The 12,175-nt window shown below is 39.5% G+C and overlaps 1 protein-coding gene and 1 gene segment (V, D, J or C); one reads left to right on the forward strand and one right to left on the reverse strand.

Annotated features, from left to right (window-relative positions):
- Positions 1–12,175, reverse strand: part of LOC137373133 (ral guanine nucleotide dissociation stimulator-like 1) — a 212,168-nt gene that overhangs the window by 50,984 nt on the left and 149,009 nt on the right. The window contains exon 1 of one of the 8 annotated variants that reach the window (XR_010975605.1): positions 3,054–3,068. The exons of the other annotated variants lie outside the window; for them this stretch is intronic. The gene's annotated coding sequence lies outside the window, so the exon portion shown is untranslated. Of the gene's footprint in view, positions 1–3,053; positions 3,069–12,175 lie in introns of those variants that run through there. 8 annotated transcript variants of the gene reach the window in all.
- LOC137373137 (Ig kappa chain V region Mem5-like) overlaps positions 1–12,175 on the forward strand; it is a 44,624-nt gene that overhangs the window by 5,761 nt on the left and 26,688 nt on the right.

The raw sequence follows: 12,175 nt of genomic DNA on the forward strand, positions 1-12,175 counted from the left end.
AGTCCCACCACCTGCAATGACACATCCCACAGTTATATATAATATATAATAATGGACACACAGTCCCACCACCTGCAATGAAACATCCCACAGTTATATATAATATATAATAATGGACACACAGTCCCACCTCCTGTACTGACACATCACACAGTTATATATAATATATAATAATGGACACACAGTCCCACCTCCTGTACTGACACGTCCCACAGTTATATATAATATATAATAATGGACACACAGTCCCACCTCCTGTACTGACACATCCCACAGTTATATATAATATATAATAATGGACACACAGTCCCACCTCCTGCACTGACACATCCCACAGTTATATATAATAAATAAAAATGGACACACAGTCCCACCTCCTGGACTGACACATCCCACAGTTATATATAATGTATAATAATTGACACACAGTCCCACCTCCGGTACTGACAAATCCCACAGTTATTTACAATATATAATAATGGACACACAGTCCCACCTCCTGCACTGACACATCCCACAGTTATATATAATATATAATAATTGACACACAGTCCCACCTCCGGTACTGACAAATCCCACAGTTATATACAATATATAATAATGGACACACAGTCCCACCTCCTGCACTGACACATCCCACAGTTATATATAATATATGATAATGGACACACAGTCCCACCACCTGCAATGACACATCCCACATTTATATATAATATATAATAATGGACACACAGTCCCACCTCCTGTACTGACACATCCCACAGTTATATATAATATATGATAATGGACACACAGGCCCACCACCTGCAATGACATATCCCACAGTTATATATAATATATAACAATGGACACACAGTCCCACCTCCTGTACTGACACATCCCACAGTTTTTTATAATATATGATAATGGACACACAGTCCCACCACCTGCAATGACACATGCCACATTTATATATAATTTATAATAATGGACACACAGTCCCACCTCCGGTTTTGACACATCCCACAGTTATATATAAAAATAATAATGGAGACACACTCCCACCTCCTGTAGTGACATGTCTGACAGTTATATAGAATATATAACAATGGACACACAGTCCAAACTCCGGTACTCACACGTCCCACAATAATATATAACATATACTCATGGACACACAGTCCCACCTACTGTACTAACACATCCCACAGTTATATATAATATATAATAATGGACACACAGTCCCACCTCCGGTACTGACACATCCCACAGTTATATATAAAAATAATAATGGACACACAGTCCCACCTCCTGTACTGACACATCCCACAGTTATATATAAAAATAATAATGGACACACAGTCCCACCTCCTGTACTGACACATCTCACAGTTATATATAATATATAATAATGGACACACAGTCCCACCTCCTGCACCGACACGTCCCACAGTTATATATAATATATAATAATGGAGACACAGTCCCACCTCCTGTAGTGACATGTCCGACAGTTATATAGAATATATAACAATGGACACACAGTCCAAACTCCGGTACTGACACGTCCCACAATAATATATAACATATACTCATGGACACACAGTCCCACCTACTGTACTAACACATCCCACAGTTATATATAATATATAATAATGGACACACAGTCCCACCTCCGGTACTGACACATCCCACAGTTATATATAAAAATAATAATGGACACACAGTCCCACCTCCTGTACTGACACATCCCACAGTTATATATAAAAATAATAATGGACACACAGTCCCACCTCCTGTACTGACACATCTCACAGTTATATATAATATATAATAATGGACACACAGTCCCACCTCCTGTACGGATACATCCCACATTTATATATAATATATAATAATGGACACACAGTCCCACCTCCTGTACGGATACATCCCACATTTATATATAATATATAATAATGGACACACAGTCCCACCTCCTGTACGGATACATCCCAGAGTTATATATAATATATAATAATGGACACACAGTCCCACCTCCTGGACTGACACATCCCAGAGTTATATATAATATATAATAATGGACACACAGTCCCACCTCCTGGACTGACACATCCCAGAGTTATATATAATATATAATAATGGACACACAGTCCCACCTCCTGTACTGTCACATCCCACAGTTATATCTAATATGTAATAATCGACACACAGTCCCACCTCCTGCACTGACACATCCCACAGTTATATATAATATATAATAATGGACACACAGTCCCACCTCCTGGACTGACACATCCCAGAGTTATATATAATATATAATAATGGACACACAGTCCCACCTCCTGTACTGACACATCCCAGAGTTATATATAATATATAATAATCGACACACAGTCCCACCTCCTGTACTGACACATCCCAGAGTTATATATAATATATAATAATGGACACACAGTCCCACCTCCTGGACTGACACATCCCAGAGTTATATATAATATATAATAATGGACACACAGTCCCACCTCCTGGACTGACACAACCCAGAGTTATATATAATATATAATAATGGACACACAGTCCCACCTCCTGTACTGTCACATCCCACAGTTATATCTAATATGTAATAATCGACACACAGTCCCACCTCCTGCACTGACACATCCCACAGTTATATATAATATATAATAATGGACACACAGTCCCACCTCCTGGACTGACACATCCCAGAGTTATATATAATATATAATAATGGACACACAGTCCCACCTCCTGTACTGTCACATCCCACAGTTATATCTAATATGTAATAATCGACACACAGTCCCACCTCCTGCACTGACACATCCCACAGTTATATATAATTTATAATAATCGACACACAGTCCCACCTCCTGTACTGTCACATCCCACAGTTATATTTAATATGTAATAATCGACACACAGTCCCACCTCCTGCACTGACACATCCCACAGTTATATATAATATATAATAATGGACACACAATCCCACCTCCTGGACTGTCACATCCCACAGTTATATCTAATATGTAATAATCGACACACAGTCCGACCTCCTGTACTGACACATCCCAGAGTTATATATAATATATAATAATGGACACACAATCCCACCTCCTGGACTGTCACATCCCACAGTTATATATAATATATAATAATGGACACACAGTCCCACCTCCTGTACTGACACATCCCACAGTTATATATAATATATAATAATGGACACACAGTCCCACCTCCTGGACTGTCACATCCCACAGTTATATCTAATATGTAATAATCGACACACAGTCCCACCTCCTGCACTGACACATCCCACAGTTATATATAATATATAATAATGGACACACAGTCCCACCTCCTGGACTGTCACATCCCACAGTTATATCTAATATGTAATAATCGACACACAGTCCCACCTCCTGCACTGACACATCCCACAGTTATATATAATATATAATAATGGACACACAGTCCCACCTCCTGGACTGTCACATCCCACAGTTATATCTAATATGTAATAATCGACACACAGTCCCACCTCCTGCACTGACACATCCCACAGTTATATATAATATATAATAATGGACACACAATCCCACCTCCTGGACTGTCACATCCCACAGTTATATCTAATATGTAATAATCGACACACAGTCCCACCTCCTGTACTGACACATCCCAGAGTTATATATAATATATAATAATGGACACACAATCCCACCTCCTGGACTGTCACATCCCACAGTTATATATAATATATAATAATGGACACACAGTCCCACCTCCTGTACTGACACATCCCACAGTTATATATAATATATAATAATGGACACACAGTCCCACCTCCTGGACTGTCACATCCCACAGTTATATCTAATATGTAATAATCGACACACAGTCCCACCTCCTGCACTGACACATCCCACAGTTATATATAATATATAATAATGGACACACAATCCCACCTCCTGGACTGTCACATCCCACAGTTATATCTAATATGTAATAATCGACACACAGTCCCACCTCCTGCACTGACACATCCCACAGTTATATATAATATACAATAATGGACACACAGTCCCACCTCCTGGACTGACACATCCCAGAGTTATATATAATATATAATAATGGACACGCAGTCCCACCTCCTGGACTGTCACATCCCACAGTTATATCTAATATGTAATAATCGACACACAGTCCCACCTCCTGCACTGACACATCCCACAGTTATATATAATATACAATAATGGACACACAGTCCCACCTCCTGGACTGACACATCCCACAGTTATATATAATATATAATAATGGACACACAGTCCCACCTCCTGGACTGTCACATCCCACAGTTATATCTAATATGTAATAATCGACACACAGTCCCACCTCCTGTACTGACACATCCCAGGATTATATATAATAAATAATAATGGACACACAGTCCCACCTCCTGGACTGACACATCCCACAGTTATATATAATATATAATAATGGACACGCAGTCCCACCTCCTGCACTGACACATCCCACAGTTATATATAATATATAATAATGGACACACAGTCCCACCTCCTGCACTGACACATCCCACAGTTATATATAATATATAATAATGGACACACATTCCCACCTCCTGGACTGACACATCCCAGAGTTATATATAATATATAATAATGGACACGCAGTCCCACCTCCTGCACTGACACATCCCACAGTTATATATAATATATAATAATGGACACACAGTCCCACCTCCTGCACTGACACATCCCACAGTTATATATAATATATAATAATGGACACACAATCCCACCTCCTGGACTGACACATCCCACAGTTATATCTAATATGTAATAATCGACACACAGTCCCACCTCCTGGACTGACACATCCCACAGTTATATATAAAAATAATAATGGACACACAGTCCCACCTCCTGGACTGACACATCCCACAGTTATATATAATATATAATAATGGACACACAGTCCCACCTCCTGTACTGTCACATCCCACAGTTATATCTAATATGTAATAATCGACACACAGTCCCACCTCCTGGACTGACACATCCCACAGTTATATATAAAAATAATAATGGACACACAGTCCCACCTCCTGGACTGACACATCCCACAGTTATATATAATATATAATAATGGACACACAGTCCCACCTCCTGGACTGACACATCCCACAGTTATATATAATATATAATAATGGACACACAGTCCCACCTCCTGGACTGACACATCCCACAGTTATATATAATATATAATAATGGACACACAGTCCCACCTCCTGGACTGACACATCCCACAGTTATATATAATATATAATAATGGACACACAGTCCCACCTCCTGGACTGACACATCCCACAGTTATATATAATATATAATAATGGACACACAGTCCCACCTCCTGGACTGACACGTCCCACAGTTATATATAATATAATAATAATGGACACACAGTCCCACCTCCTGGACTGACACATCCCACAGTTATATATAAAAATAATAATGGACACACAGTCCCACCTCCTGTACTGACACATCTCACAGTTATATATAATATGTAATAATCGACACACAGTCCCACCTCCTGCACTGACACATCCCACAGTTATATATAATATATAATAATGGACACACAGTCCCACCTCCTGCACTGACACATCCCACAGTTATATCTAATATGTAATAATCGACACACAGTCCCACCTCCTGCACTGACACATCCCACAGTTATATATAATATATAATAATGGACACACAGTCCCACCTCCTGGACTGACACATCCCAGAGTTATATATAATATATAATAATGGACACACAGTCCCACCTCCTGCACTGACACATCCCACAGTTATATCTAATATGTAATAATCGACACACAGTCCCACCTCCTGTACTGACACATCCCAGAGTTATATATAATATATAATAATGGACACACAGTCCCACCTCCTGGACTGACACATCCCAGAGTTATATATAATATATAATAATGGACACACAGTCCCACCTCCTGGACTGACACATCCCAGAGTTATATATAATATATAATAATGGACACACAGTCCCACCTCCTGCACTGACACATCCCACAGTTGTATATAATATATTATAATCGACACACAGTCCCACCTCCCGCACTGTCACATCGCACAGTTATATCTAATATGTAATAATCGACACACAGTCCCACCTCCTGCACTGACACATCCCACAGTTATATATAATATATAATAATGGACACACAGTCCCACCTCCTGGACTGACACATCCCAGAGTTATATATAATATATAATAATGGACACACAGTCCCACCTCCTGGACTGACACATCCCAGAGTTATATATAACATATAATAATCGACACACAGTCCCACCTCCTGTACTGACACATCCCACAGTTATATATAATATATAATAATGGACACACAGTCCCACCTCCTGGACTGTCACATCCCACAGTTATATCTAATATGTAATAATCGACACACAGTCCCACCTCCTGTACTGACACATCCCAGGATTATATATAATAAATAATAATGGACACACAGTCCCACCTCCTGGACTGACACATCCCAGAGTTATTTATAATATATAATAATGGACACACAGTTCCACCTCCTGTACTGTCACATCCCACAGTTATATCTAATATGTAATAATCGACACACAGTCCCACCTCCTGTACTGACACATCCCAGAGTTATATATAATATATAATAATGGACACACAGTCCCACCTCCTGGACTGACACATCCCACAGTTATATATAATATATAATAATGGACACACAGTCCCACCTCCTGGACTGACACATCCCACAGTTATATATAATATATAATAATGGACACACAGTCCCACCTCCTGGACTGACACATCCCACAGTTATATCTAATATGTAATAATCGACACACAGTCCCACCTCCTGTACTGACACATCCCAGAGTTATATATAATATATAATAATGGACACACAGTCCCACCTCCTGGACTGACACATCCCACAGTTATATCTAATATGTAATAATCGACACACAGTCCCACCTCCTGGACTGACACATCCCACAGTTATATATAAAAATAATAATGGACACACAGTCCCACCTCCTGGACTGACACATCCCACAGTTATATATAATATATAATAATGGACACACAGTCCCACCTCCTGTACTGTCACATCCCACAGTTATATCTAATATGTAATAATCGACACACAGTCCCACCTCCTGTACTGACACATCCCACAGTTATATATAATATATAATAATGGACACACAGTCCCACCTCCTGTACTGACACATCCCACAGTTATATATAATATATAATAATGGACACACAGTCCCACCTCCTGGACTGACACATCCCACAGTTATATATAATCTGTAATAATGGACACACAGTCCCACCTCCTGGACTGACACATCCCACAGTTATATATAATATAATAATAATGGACACACAGTCCCACCTCCTGGACTGACACATCCCACAGTTATATATAAAAATAATAATCGACACACAGTCCCACCTCCTGCACTGACACATCCCACAGTTATATATAATATATAATAATGGATACACAGTCCCACCTCCTGGACTGACACATCCCACAGTTATATATAAAAATAATAATGGACACACAGTCCCACCTCCTGGACTGACACATCCCACAGTTATATATAATATATAATAATGGAAACACAGTCCCACCTCCTGCACTGACACATCCCACAGTTATATATAATATATAATAATGGACACACAGTCCCACCTCCTGGACTGACACATCCCACAGTTATATATAAAAATAATAATGGACACACAGTCCCACCTCCTGGACTGACACATCCCACAGTTATATATAATATATAATAATGGAAACACAGTCCCACCTCCTGCACTGACACATCCCACAGTTATATATAATATATAATAATGGACACAGAGTCCCACCTCCTGGACTGACACATCCCACAGTTATATATAATATATAATAATGGACACACAGTCCCACCTCCTGGACTGACACGTCCCACAGTTATATATAATATAATAATAATGGACACACAGTCCCACCTCCTGGACTGACACATCCCACAGTTATATATAAAAATAATAATGGACACGCAGTCCCACCTCCTGTACTGACACATCTCACAGTTATATATAATATGTAATAATCGACACACAGTCCCACCTCCTGCACTGACACATCCCACAGTTATATATAATATATAATAATGGACACACAGTCCCACCTCCTGCACTGACACATCCCACAGTTATATCTAATATGTAATAATCGACACACAGTCCCACCTCCTGCACTGACACATCCCACAGTTATATATAATATATAATAATGGACACACAGTCCCACCTCCTGGACTGACACATCCCAGAGTTATATATAATATATAATAATGGACACACAGTCCCACCTCCTGCACTGACACATCCCACAGTTATATCTAATATGTAATAATCGACACACAGTCCCACCTCCTGTACTGACACATCCCAGAGTTATATATAATATATAATAATGGACACACAGTCCCACCTCCTGGACTGACACATCCCAGAGTTATATATAATATATAATAATGGACACACAGTCCCACCTCCTGGACTGACACATCCCAGAGTTATATATAATATATAATAATGGACACACAGTCCCACCTCCTGCACTGACACATCCCACAGTTGTATATAATATATTATAATCGACACACAGTCCCACCTCCCGCACTGTCACATCGCACAGTTATATCTAATATGTAATAATCGACACACAGTCCCACCTCCTGCACTGACACATCCCACAGTTATATATAATATATAATAATGGACACACAGTCCCACCTCCTGGACTGACACATCCCAGAGTTATATATAATATATAATAATGGACACACAGTCCCACCTCCTGGACTGACACATCCCAGAGTTATATATAACATATAATAATCGACACACAGTCCCACCTCCTGTACTGACACATCCCACAGTTATATATAATATATAATAATGGACACACAGTCCCACCTCCTGGACTGTCACATCCCACAGTTATATCTAATATGTAATAATCGACACACAGTCCCACCTCCTGTACTGACACATCCCAGGATTATATATAATAAATAATAATGGACACACAGTCCCACCTCCTGGACTGACACATCCCAGAGTTATTTATAATATATAATAATGGACACACAGTCCCACCTCCTGTACTGACACATCCCGGAGTTATATATAATATATAATAATGGACACACATTCCCACCTCCTGCACTGACACATCCCCGGATTATATATAATAAATAATAATGGACACACAGTCCCACCTCCTGTACTGACACATCCCAGGATTATATATAATAAATAATAATGGACACACAGTCCCACCTCCTGGACTGACACATCCCAGAGTTATTTATAATATATAATAATGGACACACAGTCCCACCTCCTGGACTGACACATCCCAGAGTTATATATAATATATAATAATGGACACGCAGTCCCACCTCCTGCACTGACACATCCCACAGTTATATATAATATATAATAATGGACACACAGTCCCACCTCCTGGACTGACACATCCCACAGTTATATCTAATATGTAATAATCGACACACAGTCCCACCTCCTGGACTGACACATCCCACAGTTATATATAAAAATAATAATGGACACACAGTCCCACCTCCTGGACTGACACATCCCACAGTTATATATAAAAATAATAATGGACACACAGTCCCACCTCCTGGACTGACACATCCCACAGTTATATATAATATATAATAATGGACACACAGTCCCACCTCCTGGACTGACACATCCCACAGTTATATATAATATATAATAATGGACACACAGTCCCACCTCCTGGACTGACACATCCCACAGTTATATATAATATATAATAATGGACACACAGTCCCACCTCCTGGACTGACACATCCCACAGTTATATATAATATATCATAATGGACACACAGTCCCACCTCCTGGACTGACACATCCCACAGTTATATATAATATATAATAATGGACACACAGTCCCACCTCCTGGACTGACACATCCCACAGTTATATATAATATATAATAATGGACACACAGTCCCACCTCCTGGACTGACACATCCCACAGTTATATATAATATATAATAATGGACACACAGTCCCACCTCCTGGACTGACACATCCCACAGTTATATATAATATATAATAATGGACACACAGTCCCACCTCCTGGACTGACACATCCCACAGTTATATATAATATATAATAATGGACACACAGTCCCACCTCCTGGACTGACACATCCCACAGTTATATATAATATATAATAATGGACACACTGTCCCACCTCCTGGACTGACACATCCCACAGTTATATATAATATAATAATAATGGACACACAGTCCCACCTCCTGGACTGACACATCCCACAGTTATATATAATATATAATAATGGACACACTGTCCCACCTCCTGGACTGACACATCCCACAGTTATATATAATATAATAATAATGGACACACAGTCCCACCTCCTGGACTGACACATCCCACAGTTATATATAAAAATAATAATGGACACACAGTCCCACCTCCTGTACTGACACATCTCACAGTTATATATAATATGTAATAATCGACACACAGTCCCACCTCCTGCACTGACACATCCCACAGTTATATATAATATATAATAATGGACACACAGTCCCACCTCCTGGACTGACACATCCCAGAGTTATATATAATATATAATAATGGACACGCAGTCCCACCTCCTGCACTGACACATCCCACAGTTTTATATAATATATAATAATGGACACACAGTCCCACCTCCTGGACTGTCACATCCCACAGTTATATCTAATATGTAATAATCGACACACAGTCCCACCTCCTGTACTGACACATCCCAGGATTATATATAATAAATAATAATGGACACACAGTCCCACCTCCTGGACTGACACATCCCAGAGTTATTTATAATATATAATAATGGACACACAGTTCCACCTCCTGTACTGTCACATCCCACAGTTATATCTAATATGTAATAATCGACACACAGTCCCACCTCCTGTACTGACACATCCCAGAGTTATATATAATATATAATAATGGACACACAGTCCCACCTCCTGGACTGACACATCCCACAGTTATATATAATATATAATAATGGACACACAGTCCCACCTCCTGGACTGACACATCCCACAGTTATATATAATATATAATAATGGACACACAGTCCCACCTCCTGGACTGACACATCCCACAGTTATATCTAATATGTAATAATCGACACACAGTCCCACCTCCTGTACTGACACATCCCAGAGTTATATATAATATATAATAATGGACACACAGTCCCACCTCCTGGACTGACACATCCCACAGTTATATCTAATATGTAATAATCGACACACAGTCCCACCTCCTGGACTGACACATCCCACAGTTATATATAAAAATAATAATGGACACACAGTCCCACCTCCTGGACTGACACATCCCACAGTTATATATAATATATAATAATGGACACACAGTCCCACCTCCTGTACTGTCACATCCCACAGTTATATCTAATATGTAATAATCGACACACAGTCCCACCTCCTGGACTGACACATCCCACAGTTATATATAATCTGTAATAATGGACACACAGTCCCACCTCCTGGACTGACACATCCCACAGTTATATATAATATAATAATAATGGACACACAGTCCCACCTCCTGGACTGACACATCCCACAGTTATATATAAAAATAATAATCGACACACAGTCCCACCTCCTGCACTGACACATCCCACAGTTATATATAATATATAATAATGGATACACAGTCCCACCTCCTGGACTGACACATCCCACAGTTATATATAAAAATAATAATGGACACACAGTCCCGCCTCCTGGACTGACACATCCCACAGTTATATATAATATATAATAATGGACACACAGTCCCACCTCCTGGACTGACACATCCCACAGTTATATATAAAAATAATAATGGACACACAGTCCCACCTCCTGGACTGACACATCCCACAGTTATATATAATATATAAT

This window comes from Heterodontus francisci, chromosome 8 (genome assembly GCF_036365525.1).
Source record: "Heterodontus francisci isolate sHetFra1 chromosome 8, sHetFra1.hap1, whole genome shotgun sequence".
In the NCBI taxonomy this organism is placed as follows: Eukaryota; Metazoa; Chordata; class Chondrichthyes; order Heterodontiformes; family Heterodontidae; genus Heterodontus; species Heterodontus francisci.